Raw genomic sequence first — 11,434 nt, 5'->3', positions numbered from 1 at the left:
CTGCCCTAAATATTAATATATTGAAATATCAGGTACCTATTGATCTATATGTACCATTCTGTAAACAATGTTGTGATATTTCAGCTTTTAACTTGTTTTTGTTGATGAGTGAGTGAATGAATGAGCCAGTCCACTGTACAGTATTATATTATTTTGAAAAATACTTTTTGTTAGCAAGTGATGTTTCTGATTTCTAATAATAATGGTTTGAGCAAATTATAATAAGGTTAGCAAAGTGTTTTTTAAAAGGGGGATGGGTTGATGCGCCTTTTAAATATAAATCATTGGGGATGGGGTCTTAAGACACCACATACTTTTTTTCACCTCCAAAGGCATTCTATAATGCACTCAAATAAAATGTATTTTTTGTGATTTTGATGGAGTTGTAAAATTGTCTGATGGGTTGGTCAGAGAATGCTGCTATCTCATTTCATTCTGAAAAGCTATTCCAAGTAATTTGGTTGGTAACTGTAATTTTACTCTATTTGAAAAAAAGAACTAAAGCAAAAAAAAAGCTGCCCTAATTTTTTTTATGTGAAAACATTCATCCATCCAACCCGCTATCCATAGTTTTAATCGGTACCCCTAAATTCTGCCAGGCTACAGTCTTTCCCAAGTTAAGAATTTACCTTAATGTTTTATATTATTTTCAAAATTTTTATTACTTAAGATTTTTTTTTTTCTTCCAAAAGTCAGTCTTTTATGCCTTTTTGAATTTTTATAAATACAGTTAGTTGTTTCTTTTTGCCTTTGTATATCATTTTAGTATCTGGGGTTTGGGACACCATCAAACCTTGGGAAAGGAAGGAGGGCAGCAGCAGCTGCTGATCTTGCTAATATAAGTGGAGAAGGTGATACAGTTCAGGAGATTGAAGAGAAAGACCGGTTGCTACGCATGTTGAAGCTTCGGGACCTGATTGAGTTTGGTATGATTCCTGAATTTGTGGGACGCTTGCCAGTTGTTGTTCCTTTGCACAGCCTGGATGAGGAGACACTGGTTAGAATTCTAACTGAACCCCGGAATGCTATAATTCCGCAATATCAAGCATTGTTCAGCATGGATAAGGTAGTTTTTTTTTATTTATTATTATTATTGGTATATTGTAAATTTGTGTGTTGTTTGATGATTTGTTTCTTGCCATGATTAACATTTCCTTTTGGCAAATTTGCTAGTAGCAGATGCCACAAATATATCTTGACCACAAGTATTTGCTGCTGAAAAATGAACTTGTGTTTTTCCAAGCATGAGGTAAATAACAGACTGTGACTTGTAGTTACTTTGACTTCCTTTATGTTTTGTAAAACCGAATTATCTTGTGACTTAACCTGGTTAAATTGACCCCAGTATGAGTTAACAACTTTGGGTATATGAATGATCTTGTCTTGCGATAGACTCGCACACTATGCAGAATTGATTTCCGCCTTACATCCAGTCTTGTCAGTTGTGACTCCCCATAAACATGCATTGAGTTAGGTAGGCTCAAAGAGTGGATTAATGTTTGTAGTTTTGAAAGTAAGTTTGAATAAGTTGATTTGCATGTTACTGAAAATCAGAATAAGTAATGCAATTGAAATGTACTTATTGTTAATATTATGTAAACCTGTCTTTTACCCGTTGGTACCCTCTTTTGCATCCTGAATTCTTCAAGCTTCCTTAGGGGATTTTTGGCCTTTGCTGACTCAACAGCGTCAATGCATTTTTTTGCCACTCATCCATACTACAAAGCTCTTATTTTACCTCACCCTAAAGATACTGGGTTAGATTGAGATTTGCAGACTGTGCAGACCATTTACGTATTCTGTACCCACTCTCATATTCATGGATGTAGTTTCAGATGATACAAGTTTTAATGATGTTAAGTTTTTATAGAAATGTCCATTTGAACATCGGTAAATAGTGGCTAAAAATGGAAGCATGTAATCAGCAACCATTTTTCAGGTACATGGTGGCATTCAAGTGACCCTTGATTTCCTGCTAAGAGGCCTCTGAAGTATGTCTAGAAAATGACCAACAAACCTTTACACTACCATAACAAGCTTATACTATTGACACAAGGAAGGATTGTTTCCATGGATGCATTCTAGTCTTGCCACATTCTGACTCAACCATCAGTTGAAATCAAGACATGGCTTACCATTTTTCATTCAGACCACTTACTTTCCTTGAGAACATTATTGCAAAATGGAAAGAATGTACTTTTTAACTAAAATCGGCGTAACCTCTTATGTGCATTTCTTTACGAATTCTAATGAAAGATGACAAATTCTGTGCCCATGGCCATACTTCCTCATCTTATGCCATAGTTATTTAGTTATCAGTTGCTAGGTAAAATGGACTCCGCTAAAATGTAAAACTGCAGTTCAATAAAAAAGGATGTATTCAACTAAAAACCATGGTTGTTTTTTTAAATCTCCAACTTCTATCTGAATGCAAATGTCACATTATGTCATCCAAGCTTATTTTTATAAGTTTCTAAAGGAATTTTCATCCCTTTAGATCCAGGTAAAAAAATCAAAGCTAATTAAATGCACCTTACATCTACAAATTTTGGGTGCTTTCACACCTATAGTTCGATTGCTTTAGTCCGCACCAGTGAGAAAAATGTTACAATGTAGTAAACAGACGTGGGTATGGTTTGCTTTCACATATGCTGAGTTCTAAACAAACCAAAATAAACCGCGAAGCTAACATTGTGTGTGTGTGCGCATGTATGTATCTGCCCACATGTTATGAACATATTCTTTCACTCTCTCTCTCTCTCTCTCATACACTCATGCATGCATGCATGCACACACACACACGCGCACATGCACACACACACACACACATTATATATACATATATGGACACACACACGTATATTTGTTCGTTTTTGTTCCAGTACATTAGTCTAAACATCATTTATACAGTGTCAGTGAAAAAATAGGTTGCTTACCATCTACATCAGTGTCATGTTGGTCTGTCAGGTCAGACACAGCGTCGATGGATTCAAGTGGCGAAAGAGTTGAGCTGTCATTCTCCACAACATCCACCGGCTCAACGATAGGTTTTGTCCCGAGTATTCCATCCAAAGCGTCATACCAGGGAAACTTGTCTTTCTCTTTTCCAGAACTTCCCGTCTTGCTAAGTGCATCACGCACTTCTATATACTTTGCCCGAAGTTTTTTTTGTCTTAATACGGCATTGTTCTACTGTCCGAGGATAGCCTTTCTCCCTTAGCTGCTTACTGAACAGCGCGTAAATGCAGCTGTTTTTATGTGTCATGGACAGTTGCTTTTGGATATGCTCATCCGACCATATATCTATGAGGCACTTAATTTCTTCGGCACTCCACGTTTCTCTGCGGTTTGATCTCATCGCGAGTCGATAGCTTGAAAAATTTAATGGAGTCAACAGGAAGTGAAAAGAATTTTACCCACAACCCCGTATATCTTATTCCCAAAGTGCATTAAACTATACCATTTCGTCAGATTTGGTTTGGTTGCTTTCACACCAGACGAACTGTACCAAAGTAGAGCGGATAAAGCGGTCCGAGACCACCCCTTCAGGCAGGTCTCTGATCGATTGATTTGGTGCTAACCAAAGTACCAAGATTGCATTCACATCAACGCAAATGAACCGAACCAAGGGACCAAACACGTTTGGTGCGCACCAAATGCTGTAGGTGTGAAAGCACCCTTTAACATCCCTATGTTCAAATTTAGTTTCATATTTTGTATACATCAATTATTTTTCTGCAGCTTAAAAATGTTGAACTAATCCTCATATTGTCTGCATAGCACATCAAGGGATACCTCAGGCTGACAACCCAGTGCTTTTTTATGCTGTAAGGATTGCTTTTGTAAGTAGGCTTAAATTGTCATGGTTTTTTGTCTTGGTCACAGTTATGTGAGATTTGGAAAGTGCATTAATGTATGATTTGTCTGCTTTTTCTGAACCTCAGATAAGTTAAACACCATTTAATAATGTATATTGAAGGGTTGTCTGTGAAAAATGGGAATGTTATCTACATGCAGTAATACATCACTGTATCAGGAAGAGGGTCTTATTATTCTATTGCATACAGGAAATTTTGCTTCTGCTTTTATTAATAGGTAACTTTCATCACACATGTACTACAGCTTAAAATGGATACAATTTAAAAGATGATTCCTGCCAATCATTTGCAATAAAAACAGTCTGTGTATTATATGTGTAGTGCCCATTTGTTAAAGGTCTATTTTCCTTCATCGGAGTTAACGGTTCTGTGATATACACGTTGCTACAAAATGTGTTAAAGGTTTACATAAGCTTGTGTGTACTTACCCCAAAGACTTAACACTAGAATCCCTGAACCCTATGAAAAAACTTGTATTTCCGGGCCACCTTAAATTCCTATATTTCCCTCTGTTGTAAAATTCAGATATATTTGAAAGTACAGACTATTAAATATGATTATATGAAATATGATAACTTACAAACTTGAAATTCAGGTAAAAGGCAAATTTTGTCCAGAGCTTGTATCTCTAAAGTAAATTTTCTTTTTCTTATCACAGGGCAGTGTTCACAATAAATGAGTATATTAACCTATCTAAAGAACTATAGTTGTTGAAACAAATGTAGGAAGTTTGAGATGGAGGGAATCTATTTTGACAGCATTAATTATTATTATTGATATCATTCCCATTATTGTCATCATTATCATTATCCTTCTTATTATTTTAAACCTATGACAGGTATATATTGAATCAATGAGAAATATCTGGCTTATGAATATGTGCCAGAGGAAAAATAAAATTTCAGTTAGTCTCTAAAATATTGTGTAAGTGGTACAAGTTTAGACCATACAATGAAAGTGTACTTTTGCTCAAGTTTTATTTTGAAGCAGGCTATCTTTTATAAATTCATAGGTTAGAAGTTTTGAAATTCCCCTCTTAATTCTCCTAAATGTCCAGAAAGTTATGCAAATGAATAGTGCATACAGTCAAACACTCACTGAGTGGTTCAAGCATAGTGGGGGTGCAAATTTTTTAGGAATTTATTTCCTGTTTTGCATCCACAGGTAACCGTATCACAAAATGACAAAATTATTTAAAATGATGGTAATAATCCAGGATGAGAATAGTGAAAGCTTTTATTTTCTTCTGATGATTAGTTAGTCTTTTTAATGCAAAATGGATATTTTGAAAATGCAATTTTTAGGATTTTTTTTAGAGAAAGACATTAAAGACTTGCACAATGTGTTTTGATACTGGTTTATTACTCAAAGCTAGCTGTAATGGTTATAACTGTTTAACCAGTCAGGCGTTCATCTTGGTGAGGTTTTTCAGTATACAAGAATTTAATTTCTGAAAATGGTAATAATCTGATGTGCTTACACACAATCAACCCCAATTAGAAGTGTGTTTATAAATCTTTAATCATGTCATCAGTGTGCATGCCATGCTCCTGTCTTTCCTTGACTCTCCATAAATAACTGCACTGCAAATGCCCATATACTTATCACTTTAAAAATGTATTTAGATAACATGGTTAATTTGTTGGTGCCCAGACATGAATTTCTGTCACTCTTCTCCAGCTTGATGACATTTTGTATATCTTTTTCATCCTTTTCATCTAGCTGGTATTACAAAGATGACTATATGTTGCTATCTAAATAATCTCAGAAAAATATCACTTATCTCTTGCATTGTTTCATTATGAATAGTAAAAAAAATTATAAACAAATCTGAAAACTGTTGGTGCTGCAGTCATTTCAGTTGGCTAGTATATAAACTCACTTGAAATCACTTTGCAATGATGAGCTGTTTGAGCTGTGGGATAGCTGCTGATGTAAATAGCAAGGATATGTTTCATAAGCTGAGAAGATCTCATGCTATCACCAACAACAACAAAGTGAACAATAATGATTGACGATTTTTTTTTTTTAACATTGCTTTCTCTGGCGAACTAGCTGATTGTGGGGGAGGAAGGGTTCAAGTTAAAATTATTATATTCTTAAAACCATATTTATTTTGATGCATAGAGATTTTAATATTACCAGTTGGCTTAACATTTCTAACTGGAATGGACTTTGAATGTATTTTGGCACATGTATTCTTTTTATAAACATGGGGAATATAATAATAATTATTTCATTTGTAATTACAGTGTGAACTCTCTGTAACTGAAGATGCCTTAAGAGCCATAGCCAGACTGGCATTAGAAAGAAAAACTGGTGCTCGTGGATTAAGGTCAATAATGGTAAGTCATTTCATCTTGTTGTTTTTTTTTTTTTTTTTTTTTTTTTAAATTTAATATTTGGATATGTTTTAAAATAAAACAACTTGGTATGCTGTACTACAAAGTCTTTCACTCCTGCTATGGAATTTGTGTTTTACTTCCAGTTTGTTTTTATTTTTGGTAATGTATACATGTAGCTGCATTTTCCCAAAATTACCAAAGTTCAGCAGCTCTAGTATGCAAAATGGGATTCTGGCAAAAGCATGAGGCATTGAAATGATTCCACAGACAAAAAAAATTTTAAGTAAAACAGTTCACACAAAAAAGACAAAAGACTGCTTGTTTGTTTCTTTTAAGTTCTCTCATACAACTGAACCATTTCTAAACGTTCAGAAAACTGTATGCCTATCCCATTTTCATGCTGTAAATGTGTCTTTCAGTCCCTGCTACCACAGGGACCTATTCTTAAAAAACAACTGACTCAGCTAACACCTTGTATCTTAGCTACACTAAGAAAGTTCTATCTCATGTTTTTTTTTTTTTTATTAATTTTATTGCAATCCATACAAAGCAATCAAGTTTTTACAAAAGAAAAATTGAGTTAAGAACAGATCGATCCCCACCCCTGAGAGAGAGAGCAAAAGCCAAACGTAAAATTTAAGGCTTGTAAACATACCTAAATTAATAAATTCTCTGTGCTTTATGAACTTATTTTAAAATATTACTGATTAGATCCTGCCATGTTTTGAAAAAGTCTGCAATGGATCCTCTAACTGAGTATTTGATTTTTTCCAATTTCAATAAATATAACACATCAGTTTCCCACTGACTTAAAAGAGGAGAGTTTGGGTTCTTCCAGTTTATCAGAATGAGTCTGCGTGCAAGAGTGTAGTGAATGCAATCACAATTTGTTTGTCTTTCTCCACTTTAAGCCCCTCTGGAAGAACCCCAAACACAGCTGTTAATGGGTTAGGAGGGATTGTGAGTCCAAGGCTGTCTGAAAGGTAATTAAAATTTTTGTCCAGAATAATGTTAATTTGGTGCAGGCCCAGAACATGTGACCCAGTGAGGCTGGGGCTTGGTTGCCAACGTTCGCAGGTTGGATCATGCCCTGGAAACATTTTGGAAAGTTTTAGTCCAGACAGATGTGCTCGATATATAATTTTGAGTTGTATAATTGTATGCTTTGTGCATATGGAGCTCGAGTGAATTCTCTGCATTGCTACTTTCCACTCCTTTTCTGATATATTAATTGAGATCTTTTTCCCAGTGTCCTCTTGGATCTTTGAAAGGAAGGGATTGTAAAATGATTTTATATATTGTAGAGATGGAGTCTAATTCCTTGAGATTGAGCAATATTTTTTCCAGCATGGATGAGGGTGCAAGATGAGGAAAATCTGGAAGGTTCTGTTTAACAAAGTTCCTGATTTGAAGATAGTGAAAGAAATGTGTAGCTGGAATGTTAAATTTGGAATGTAATTGTTCATAGGATGCAAAGGCGTTGTCTATATAAAGATCTCTAAGCAAGTTAATTCCAATTTTTTCCAGATATTAAAACTGCATATGTTTGTGAAGGTTGAAAGAGGTGGTTCTCTTGCAGGGGTGCCACAGATAGAAGCTTCTCCATCTTAAAATGCTTTCTACATTGGTTCCAGATTTTAAGTGAGTGGAGCACAATTGGGTTATTAGTGTATTACCGGTAACGTGTGTTTATTGGAGCACAGAGCAAGGAATACAAAGAAGTACTGCAGGATTTTACTTCTATTGCGGTCCAAGCCTGTGTATGTTCTTCTATTTGTGTCCAGGTTCTTATAAGCCTGTATATTTGCTGCCCAGTAATAAAACTGGAAGTTAGGTAGAGCCATGCCACCTTCTGCCTTTTGTCTTTGTAGGTTAAGCTCTTTTGATGCGTGGATGTTTTAAATTCCAAATAAATGAGGTTATTGTTGAATCTAATTGCTTAAAGAATTATTTATTAATGTATATTGGGATGTTTTGAAATAAAAAAAGGAGCTTAGGAAGAATATTCATCTTAACAGTGTTAATTCTTCCAGCTAGTGTGAGATGAAAAGTTGACCATCTATGCAAGTCTTGTTTAATTTTTTCCATGCAGACAGCGAAATTTTGTTGATATAGAGCTTTATGTTTACTTGTGATGTTTACCTAGGTATTTAAACTGTTCTGCAATGATAAAAGGTAGGGTATCTAATCTAATATATGCTTGAGAATTCACTGGAAAGAGTACACTTTTATTCAGATTAATTCTGAGATCAGAGATCTTTTGAAATTCTGTGAGTGCTACCAAGACTGCAGGCACAGAATTTTCTGGGTCCGAAATATACAGTACCATATCATCTGCATATAATGAGATTTTCTGTTCCAGTCCTTCTCTGCTAATCCCCTTTATCTGATCAGTATTTCGACAATGTATTGCCAGTGGTTTTAATGGCAATTCAACAGCATGCGGTGACAAGGGGCATCCTTGTCTAGTGCCACGTTCTAGTTTAATGTAGTCTGAGCAAATGTTATTGATGCAAATTGAAGCTTCTGGGTCTTTTTTTAACTTATAGGGAGTCAAATGCTCTAGCATTGTGTATGGCAATGACAGAAAATTATATTCTTTTCAAATTAAGCAAACACCTAAAATGAGTTTAACTTAAAGCATTAACTTTCTAAGATTGGCTTCTTTCATTTCCTGCCCCTAATTGTTTATGCAGGAGCAGAAACAATTACTATGTTTTTCTTCAATAAGAGCCACTAAGTTTACTTTTACATTAACTGTTGCTTTTAAATCATTAGTAATAACACTGCAAACAAACATTTAAAAATTTCCTATTTCAAATGTTGGTTGTTTCTTGAAGCAATCACAGTTTATTTATAGGTCTGTCCAGTATGCTGGTTTTAGTCTGCACATTGAATCTTCTGACTGCACCTGCTTCAGGGATTCTACAGAGTGGTCCAGATCTAATTATGCAGATCCAGATCATCTGGATGACTTTGATTTATGCGGGGACAATTCCATTTCGGCGTGAAGGCGATTCTTCATGTCATCAGTTCGCACACTTCTCAATGGCCTGGGATTTTTCAAGTGATTTTCTGTGTAATAAACTTAAGTTATAGCGTAATGAAAATTGCATAATTAGATCTGGACCACCCTAAAGTGTTAAAATCATGCCTCAATACATTTCATTCATTTTACTGGCAACATAAAGCTCTTGGTCTCAAAAAAGCTGAGCTCAATCCTTCAATTACAGAGTTAAAAAAAAAAAATCCTCAAACAAGCAGGGATGCTACCATTACCTGTTTATAGCCATTGTTACTGTTATGGAAGTCTCCATTGCTTTGAAATGCCCAGTATTGACAAAGTAAGTAAATGTGACTGATCACTAATAATATTTGAGGTAGCAGCATGTATTTCTGTACACAAAGTTATAGTTATACCCATATCTCCAAATAGCTTAAACATAAATTTCTTTACTAATTCTTTATAAGAAAGGTGACGATGGGGAGGGTGACTTACTAGTTAGGCCGATGTTAAACTTATTTTTTGTTTAAAGCAGGTTGTAGTTCTTTCTATTTCATAGTATTTTATTTTTGTCATATCTTCATTGCCTAAGTCCAAGTTCCTTTTACTTAATTAATAGAAAAACAAACACATCCAAATTATATAGCATCCATGGTTATTATTGGAGTATATAAAATATATTTATCAAGGAAACTGTATGGTTATGCAACCTTCTACCCTTGTTTAGTGTACCAGATCAATTGCAGGATATTTTTACTAACAGTTTTCTATTGTATTTTATGTATAACTCCACATTGTCTGCATTTTTTCCTTACTTTCATCACTTGGGTTAGGGCCGGTTTATACTTCATGCTCAGAACATGTACGCGCATGCATCATGGCTATTATGCATTCCCAGTGTTGATTTAACGCATCCTCTGAGCACATCCTCAGAAATTAACATGATGCGTGCACAAATTGTATTACCAGCAAAAATTCAGGGTCGCGCAGTGTGCAAGTTGGAACGTGACATTAGAGTCTTTGCTTACTATCATCAGCAAGCCGCTTTGCAGATCCTACGGAGTCAATGTGTGAGCTTTGATGTTTGCTGAATGGTTCGATGTGGTGAAGGCACGTGGAACGTCTCGTCTCTCCTATGCTGTCAGAAGAGCTGCATAAACTCCGCATTTCAGCAGTGTCTATGTCTGCCATACTTAGTGAGTACCTGTTGCTGTAGCGGATCGGCATCTTCCAGTGGTGTCTGATGTCACTCCTTTCAATGAGCGTATTATGAGACTTGGATTACAGCAGTCCCTGGGTGCCTTGTCTTTTGTCTCGGTGTATTCTTCGATCGTGATGAGTGATGTCTCGGTGAGGGAGACATTTTATTCGCAACTTCGCTCCTTGTTGGTGGGTGCCTGCAAGGTGACACTCCTCTGGCCATAAGTGACTTCAGTGCAACCACTGACAGGGCTGACTATGAGGATTATCTCAGTCCCCATGGGTCTGGTGACTGTGATGACACTGGCTTCATGATCCTTGACTTTGTAAAAGATCAGGGGCTATGAATCGCTGGATCCTTGTTACAGCGTCCTGAGCCACATAATTGGACTTGGTACTCCAATACTGGTGGACCGGTAAAGGAGATTGATCACATCCTCTTGGGTAGATGTGATAGGCTCTTGCACAATTGCAAGGTGTATAGAAGTGCCCAGCTTGTGAATTCTGACCACAGAATTGTTGCTACTCTGAAGATCCATCTTAGGTCCAGTAGGCTACCTGTGACGATGTGGGTTCTAGCTCCACGCTCCCTTTGATGTTTGGGAACCCTTGAACCCAACACCGTCGATAATGAAACCGAGTGAGCTAGTCAGTGGAGGCAAATAATTCCAGCAAGGGGAAGGTAAAAAGTGCAAAAGTGCTTTTATTAAAAAACAGTCCATCAAAACAAAAGTGTTCATAAAGTGCAGTCCATTCAAAAGTTCAGTAAATAAATAATCCATTAAAAAAAAACGTGGAGGTAAAACAAATAAATAGAAAAAAACAATCCTTAAAAACCAGAGGTTAAAATCTTCTCATGGAAGCAGTCTTAAAAACAACAAACAAGCTCCGTGCTTATTTTCTGTTAGCGTCTCACCTGCTTATCCCGTTTGGGCTTAGCAGCAGGCAAGACGCTCTCTGCAGCTGTCCTCCTACAACACACGCGAGACTGGAGACCTCCCGATCCC

The 11,434-nt window shown here is 36.1% G+C and overlaps 1 long non-coding RNA gene across 1 annotated transcript; it reads left to right on the top strand.

Moving 5' to 3' along the window:
- The first annotated feature begins 912 nt into the window (after positions 1-912).
- On the top strand, positions 913-6,188 carry LOC120522330. Its single transcript, XR_005632360.1, has 2 exons — positions 913-1,066; positions 6,131-6,188. It is a non-coding gene; the product is annotated as an uncharacterized LOC120522330 (long non-coding RNA).
- The last annotated feature ends 5,246 nt before the right edge of the window (positions 6,189-11,434 follow it).

This window comes from Polypterus senegalus, unplaced genomic scaffold (assembly GCF_016835505.1).
Source record: "Polypterus senegalus isolate Bchr_013 unplaced genomic scaffold, ASM1683550v1 scaffold_5490, whole genome shotgun sequence".
NCBI classification, from domain to species: Eukaryota; Metazoa; Chordata; class Cladistia; order Polypteriformes; family Polypteridae; genus Polypterus; species Polypterus senegalus.
Note: the sequence above shows the minus strand (reverse complement) of the source record. Positions and strands in the feature narration are given on the sequence as shown.